The sequence below is a fragment of the Aethalodelphis obliquidens genome, unplaced genomic scaffold (assembly GCF_003676395.1).
Source record: "Aethalodelphis obliquidens isolate GAN/ISIS:26980383/991018 unplaced genomic scaffold, ASM367639v1 scaffold35, whole genome shotgun sequence".
In the NCBI taxonomy this organism is placed as follows: domain Eukaryota; kingdom Metazoa; phylum Chordata; class Mammalia; order Artiodactyla; family Delphinidae; genus Aethalodelphis; species Aethalodelphis obliquidens.
This window is the reverse complement of record NW_020837979.1, coordinates 10,701,922-10,710,294: the sequence shown is the minus strand read 5'-3', so window position 1 is coordinate 10,710,294 and position 8,373 is coordinate 10,701,922.

The window sequence follows — 8,373 nt, the reverse complement described above, 5'->3', positions numbered from 1 at the left end:
CACCCAAGGATAAGAAGTCTTGGGCAGGGAGCCCATGGAGACGGCTTTGTGCTCTTGGGGGTGAGATTATAGCCATTCCCTCACTATAATCTCTTTAGCTTCTTTAAGCCTCAGTGTCCTCATCTGTAAAGTGGGTCACTAATAGCACTGGCTTTATAGGCTGTTGAAAGGACCGAATGGGGAAATACACAGAAATGACTTAGACCCACGCCGAATACATGTTTAATACACGCTTGCCCTTCTGTTTAGGCTTCGATTTTCTCAGATTTAAAAAGGAAGATTACAACAGCCTTTCTGCTCTGGAAAGAAAACGAAAAGGGCCATGTGTGGGAAAGTCATTTGGGAATGTAAACTTGCAATGTACTATTTATTGTTGGAGGAGACTTCAGTTCAGTTTTGTTGGGGGGATGGGAGGGGGGCACATCAGGGACACGGGGAACTTTATGCGTTGAGTTAGGAGAACAAGATACAGACTCACACGCCGGGTTTTGAAAGAAAAAAAAAAATGGTCTGAAAGAAAGCTGTATGTTTTCCCAACGGATTTGTGGAAGGAACGTAAAATCCCCCATCACTGGCCTCTAGTTTAATAAAAGAGAGGGAAACTTGACTTATGGGCCTGCCGACTGTGTCAGCAACGTGCAGTAACATCAGTGAGGTGGGAGACGTCATTCTGGGCAAACCAACCTTTCAAAGTGGGAGTGGGCTGCTTGGTGATTACCAATGCCTGCTAATCTTGAAGGTAAGCCAGGGAACATTTGTGAAACTACTTTTCTAACAGTGATAGTCGGGTGCACATACTGCTAACAGAGGTTCACGTGTGTTCTGCCCATCACATTATTGATGGTGAGTCTTTCAAAATTGTGTTTCCAAATGTTCCAGTTTGAGCATGATGCTTTATGCCAGCTGAGAACTCTTTTTATTTGTGGAGAGGGTAGATAACTCCTTTTTGAGTTTCCCATTGTGAATTTCAGCCTGCAATGGGCTAGGCTGTCTGCCCCTCAGTGATGAAATTACCCGTGAACCCGCTCCCTGGTGCTCCCTCAACAATCTGGTACCGTGTTGACCACGATGAGGACGTCCCAGAGCTGGAGAAGGTATGTGGTGGTTGTGACCACATCGAAAGGCGGACGTTCGATCAGAGAGAGGCTGGTGAGAAAGAGGCTAGGGAGGGAGTTAGTTCCCTGGTGGTCCAGTGGTTAGGACTTGGCGCTTTCGCTGCTGGTGATCACTCCTCAGGGAACTAAGATCCCGCAAGCCGGGCAACGTGGCCAAAAACAAAACAAAACAAAACATAACAAAACAACAACCAAAAAACCCTTAAAAGAAAAAAGAGGCTAGGGAATGGGATGGCGGCCCTTCATCCAGGGGCTGGGAGGGATGGAGGGTGCCTCCGTTCCAATGCAAATTCTCTGCCACCAACTGCGTATCCTACAATTCCCATCAATTCTGCATTACCCAGGTTTAGTGCAGACCCCACAGGTTCGGGGTCTCAGTTCCACAAGCCCACCCACCACTTCAGACACCAGTTGCAAGTCCTGGGTCCCCAGGCTACTCCCACTTCAGTCTGACAACAATTTGGGTGTCCCGTGACCCTCTCTTCAGGTTCCAAAATTTGCTAGAATAACTCACGTTGTTCAGGAAAGGGCTATACTTAAACAATCACCACTTTCTTTTTTTTATTTTAAAGAAGATGTTGGGGGTAGGAGTTTATTAATTTCTTTTATTTATTTTTGCTGTGTTGGGCCTTTGTTTCTGTGCGAGGGCTTTCTCTAGTTGCGGCAAGCGGGGGCCACTCTTCATTGCGGTGCGCGGGCCTCTCACTGTCACGGCCTCTCTTGTTGCGGAGCACAGGCTCCAGATGCGCAGGCTCAGCAGTTGTGGCTCACGGGCCCAGCCGCTCCGCGGCATGTGGGATCCTCCCAGACCAGGGCTCGAACCTGTGTCCCCTGCATTAGCAGGCAGACTCTCAACCACTGCGCCAGCAGGGAAGCCCAATCACCACTTCCTTATAAAGAATACAAAGGAGCAGCCAGATGAAGAGGTTCGTAGGGCAGCAAGGTCTGGGCTGGGGGCGGGGTGGGAGGGTAGGGTGGCAGGTGCAGAAGTTTCTGTCCTGGTGGAATCAGGGCGTGCCACCCTCCTGGGACATCAACATGCTCACCAACTAGGAAGCCCCTCAGCCTCGTTGTTTCAGGTTTCGTCTGGGGTTACATCACGTAGGCGGGCTTGAGTTAACCATTGGCCACGTGATTGAACTCCATCTCCGGCCCCTCCCTGGAGATTGGGGGTGGGGCTGAGAGTTCCAACTCCAATCAGGTGCTGGGCAAGGCTCTGCCCTCTCCGAACCTGGTGGTCTCTCTTGGTGAAATGAGGACGGTGACAGGACCTGTCCTTGAGGGTGGTCATCCAGATTCGATAGAAAAGGCCGTGAAGGCTGGGTGGCCTGGCACGGCGGGAGCTCTGAAAGGGCAGGATTCAGGGTGATGCTGAGAGCTCGAAGGGTATGGACAGCAGAAACACCATACTATTAAGACATCCCCCAAAAGCCCTTAAAGCTCTAAAAAGGTAAAGTTAGGACACATAACTTTGTCAGTATTTGGAATTTGTTGTCTTGAGAGAAGGTCTTGGTTGAAAATCTAAATAGCTTGGACATCGATGAGAATGATCGTCATTTGTACCCAGTCTGAACCTTGATGGGTCGTCAGGGGAACAAGGCATTTTCGGGGCCATTTCCCTAATGGACTGGTTCTGGGAGGAAAGGCCAGGTCCTTCTACAAACATCTTGTGTCCAGGACTGTGAGGGACATATCCCAATCTCGATAGCCCTTAGACTTGACCTTTCTTAAGTTATTATGATTCTCTTTATTACCCTCATTGATTCTTAGAAGGAGAAATGAGCTCTGCAAACACTTTGCCATACACTTAGGAAGTTGAGTTGATAACTGTGATCGGAAGTATCCTTTGGATATAAAACATGCGTCAAGTGAAACCCAGTTTCTCCCTCACTTCATCCTCACCTGGGCAACTTCACTGCTAAGGCGTTTGGCATGGGAGCCCCGGGGCTGTGCAAAGGAAGCAGAGCTCCAGGCCTTTGAGTAGCTTAGTCAACAGAGACAGGATTTAGGAGATGGGACTCCTAACTCCAGCTGTGCCCGTACACGCCTGAGCACCCTTGGAAAACGAAGTTCCAATTTCTGGACGTTGGTTCCTCAATGCAAATCAGGAGGATTCGACCAGATGGCATTTTTCGTTAGTTTTCCGGTTCTCACCGCCTGTGACATGGATGAGGCATGTCATCCATGTCATGGTGTGACATGGTGTGACATCTCACCACCGTGAATCATGCTGCTTCCTGAGCGTTTAGCACATGCCAGGCCTGGAGTCATCACTTCCCACCCGCAGCCTCATTCTCCCCGCCGGTGACTTCAGGAAGCCACACCTTATCCTCCTCTACTGATGAGGAGACTGACGCTCAGAGGCTGAGTCCACTGGGCGAGAGAGAGAAGAAGCTAAGAAAGAGATAAGGGGAGGGCTTCCCTGGTGGCGCAGTGGTTGAGAGTCCGCCTGCCGATGCAGGCGACGCGGGTTCGTGCCCCGGTCCGGGAAGATCCCACATGCTGCAGAGCGGCTGGGCCCGTGAGTCATGGCCGCTGAGCCTGCGCGTCCGGAGCCTGTGCTCCGCAACGGGAGAGGCCACAACAGTGAGAGGCCCGCGTACCGCTTAAAAAAAAAAAGAGAGAGATAAGGGGAAAACTGGCTTCATTAAAAACTGAAGACCAGTGAAAGCTCTACAAAAAAAGGAGGAGAGAGAGAGAGAGACCCCCAACTTCCTGCATAAGAGACTCTGCCTGGCTCAGGGCTGGCCCTGGCATCCTCATCACTTTCTGCCCAGGAGTAAGGGATGGTCCCCGGGTAACTCGGGAGCCTTGGTGATGGCCCTCCGTAAAGAAACGGTTGGACCTTTGGCCCGTGGCTGATAACAAAACAAAGAAACATTCAAATAAGGTGACACGGAACAGAAGTGAGAGCCATGGCAAGGTTATCTGAAGAAAAACAGAGCAGGTTTTTCTGTGGGCCGTGGGAGGATTGAGCACTGAAGCTTTCTAACCTGCTCTCTGCACAGCCCATTCCCCCCAGGATTATCTTGAAGGCGGGAGGGGGGAGAGGGAGCAGGGAATTGAAACCATTTGGCCTCCGGGCTGAGAGTGTGTTTTGCAGATTTGGCAAAGAAATGTTCAGTCATTACTTTTATTAACCCTTGCTTGGAGAACAGAGGGCACACGCTTTGGATAGGCAGAAACGCAAGGTGGACAGCAAGGCACCGGGCCTGGGAGGCTCGCAGCCTGGTGGAAGACAGCCATGCGTCTCCTTGCCTTTTTAGTAGATGACAATATTGTGTCACTTCCACTGGGGGAGGATGGATTAAACATACAGGTGGTTGCCAAAGTAACAGATGGTTCCTTTCCATTTTGCCTCTTGAGTGGCTTACTTTCCTATCTCATGATTCCCCAACACAGCGCCCCTCACCTCTGTCCCCTGCCTTACCCACCTCCTCGCCAAACAACAACACGATCCAGCCAGAAATCGTGGTACTTTCGGGCTCCGTAGGAAGGTTTGGGTCAGAACTGGCCCACGCCATGCAGAAGGCTGAGTGTCTTCTTGCGGGTGGCAGGTCTCTGCACTGTGGAGGGTCCCAGCCCATTGCTGGAGAGCTGGTAACCCAGCAGCACCTGCCATGGTGCTTAAAAAACTAATAAAGAGAATAATAAGTTTCCAGAGCAAGACTGTCGGGGGAGTGATTTACCCATAGCATTACAAATAAGCATTAGAGGAAGAGGGGGAGAAGCTCAGGCATTTTTTTTTTTTTTTAAAGTAATCTGGTCTTTGATAACATTTGTAAACCTCTTCACCATCTGAAGACCCTTGGGGGGAGGGAGAGGGGCTTGAAAAACTCTTTTTTGAGTCTTGCCAGTTGCATTCTTAGAAGTTCTTTTTTCTCTTCCGGTAGAAAGGCTTAACGATCTTTATGTTTTGCAGCATCTATTGATCGGATTTGGGTAAAAAAACCTCAAACCTGTTCCCTGAGGTTGGCTGACTTCTCTTTTCTTTCTAAAAAAAAAAAGGAACTTTTGCTTATCTAAAGTTGGGGCAAAACAGAATCTAAGACGAACGATGATGGTTCAAAGAGAAACCCAGCGACAAAGGAAAAGTCCAAGATTGACAGAACCAATGTCTGCTTAGGAAGAAACAGAGCGAAACACTATGAAGTGACACTTCAGGATGACAGCTGCTCTAGAAATCCAGCAGAGTCTGAGGTTATTACCAAGTGTCAGCAGAGAGCACATTGGTGTGAGATCTGAGCGTTATTTTTTTTTAACATCTTTATTGGAGTATAATTGCTTTACAATGGTGTGTTAGTTTCTGCTTTATAACAAATTGAATCAGCTATACATATACACATATCCCCATATCTCCTCCCTCTTGCGTTATTACTATTATTATTATTATTTACGAAGCTTAAGAATTAGCTGCGCCTGTATTGACAAAGAATCACTGAAACATCTTTTTTTTTTTTTTTTTTTTTTTTTGCGGTACGCGGGCCTCTCACTGCTGGGGCCCCTCCCCTTGCGGAGCACAGGCTCCGGACGCGCAGGCTCAGCGGCCATGGCTCACGGGCCCAGCCGCTCCGCGGCATGTGGGATCTTCCCGGACCGGGGCACGAACCCGTGTCCCCTGCATCAGTAGGCGGACTCTTAACCGCTGCGCCACCAGGGAAGCCCTAAAACATCATTTTTTTGAACAAAAATAAATACCAGAGCTCTGGTTTCCCTTTTGAAAGACTGTGGGCGTGGTGCGCGGGAGGGGGTCAGGGGCGAGTTGGTGTCGGGTTGTCAACAGTTAGAAGCGTCCCTGGGCAAGTTCCCCCCTCCCATGGCAGAACCATCAGATGCCGTTTCTGGCTGTAACCGCCTAACACGAAAGAGTGGTGTCTGTGTTGGTCACTGAGCTGGGCTCAGTATGCTAATTTATTTAAATCTCACAGCAAGCCGGTCAGTAGGTTTAACTGGCTGGGTTTACGGATGAGGAAAGTGAGGTTCAGAAAGGCTGAGCCACCTCTTTGAGGTCACCCAGCTGTGAGCAGTGAAGCTGGCAATAGGTTCAAGGCCATCTCTGCTCCCTGTGCTGCTGGGTACCCTGCACAGCGCCCCCTAGCCCCCGCTTCCCTGCTTTTAAGGCAGGGCCTTCGATGCCAAGCTGTCTGAATTTGGGCAGCTATGCAGATGTTGGGGCCATGTTTCCACATCTGACCCAAGAACTTGATGCACGTCTGGGTCATCAGTACGAGAGCAGGGAGTTTGGGGAGGAAAGACCAAAGATGGGAATATGAACCTTTTCGTGGTTCAGGACTCAGGGTTGCTAGAGTTTTCCCCGTGTGAGAGGCAGGCGTCTGGTTTTAACTAGATGATGAGCATGGAACCTCCAGTAGAGTGCGCGTCCATGAGGATGAAATACTGCGATGGATGGAATTGTTAGAAATCAGAGCAATCATTTTATGTCTTGCACTGCTTGGGGCAACATTTTCCATTTACGGAGGACTTTGTATTGTAACGTTTTGAGACGTGACATTTTGTAGATGCCATCTGGAAAAGAATATGGATGTTCCCCAACAATGAAGACCCATGTTCCCTTCCCTGGGAAGGTGATCCTTGAGGCAACAGTGTCCTTCCATTTAAGGCACAATGTCACAATTTAGCTACAATATTATCCCCTTTTATTTCCTTTTTGTCCCCGTGGAATCAGGGGACTTCAGGCTTTATGGTAAAAAGGAGCAGTTCCCTCTGTGGCCATGCTTCTTTGAAGGAGTCGATTCCATCAGCTGTAAACAAAAAAGGGTGACGTGAGTGACTTAAGTGGCTTTCACAGCCTGTACGCTAGAAAACAACGGGCTTCTTAACCTCGGCACAACTGATCTGTAACACATTCCAAATCGTGCATTCACTTCTTTACCACGATTGAAAGCTGATATCTTAGAAATCCCCATAAATGATAAGGACAAGGTCCCTTTTGGAAAAGAAGCTGGTATACCTCAATGCGGACCTTCCCAGTTTGGAATAGTTCAGGCTCCATTGATTTAAGCCAATTTACATCCCTGGGCTAGTTTACATCTGTGTTACATCCCACCTTCTAGCCCTTAGAAGGTGCAAGGGATACTCATGTGAACACCCCCCCCCCCCAATCTATATGCTTTGGAATGCTCCAGAAAGATAGGAGGGAGGAAGGGGTCTCAACAGTATCAGCTAGGGGGCCAGTTCTGCCAGGACACTGATGAACAGCTTCTGAGGCCAACGCAGAGCTGCTTCAAGTGGTGTGTGTGGCATCAAAGCTTACGGAGGCACCGTCCCATAGAGTAGCGGTTAGAAACGCAAAAGCAAGCTATTCTCATTACCTACTGAGCATAGTCTGTTCTTGAAAAAGTTCTTCCTGGGGGAAGACCCTTTTCTAGAGGTGGTAATAATTCAGGTTTTTTTTTTAAAGTTATTTATTTATTTATTTTTGGCTGCGTTGGGTCTTTATTGCTGTGCACTGGCTTTCTCTAGTTGAGGCAAGCAGGGGCTACTCCTCGTTGCAGTGCACGGGCTTCTCATTGCGGTGGCTTCTCTTGCTGCGGAGCACGGGCTCTAGGCGCGTGGGCTTCAGTAGTTGTGGCACGTGGGCTCAGTAGTTGTGGCTCACGGGCTTAGGTGCTCCGCAGCATGTGGGATCTTCCCGGACCAGGGCTCGAACCTGCGTCCCCTGCATTGGCAGGCGGATTCTTAACCACTGAGCCACCAGGGAAGCCCAATAATTCAGTTTTATAGAACGAAGAGCAGGATTTGGTGCTGAGATTGAATAAAACTTTTAAAGTACATGTGAACCTCTTGAAAAGAGCATCATTTATAGGTGATGAACTTTTGTTGTTTGTAGCCATTTCCATAAGAAGCTTGATATCAGTCTTTCTGTTAGCAATGTGATATCTTTAGGGGGAATCAGACTTAGAACTGCAGCCTCTTTCTCTGGAACAGACATTTTACCCTCTGTGCGTGTATCCCGTGCTTTGGATTTGAAGTCCTTAAGAGTATTTCTCCAGAAATGAACCCAGTCTTGCAGAAGCCAACCTTGGGAATCTGTAGGGGTGACTTGGACTTGGATCATCAGGAGGTGGTAGCGTGGAGAGGTGAAGCATGTGGGGCAGATCCCAGCTTCACTATTAACTGGGAGTGGCAACTTGGCAAGATGCCTACTTTTTTGTACCTCAGTGTTCTCATCTGTGAATTGGGGATGATGATGGTAAGATAGGCTTCATAGGTTTATTGGGAGGATTAAACAAGTTCA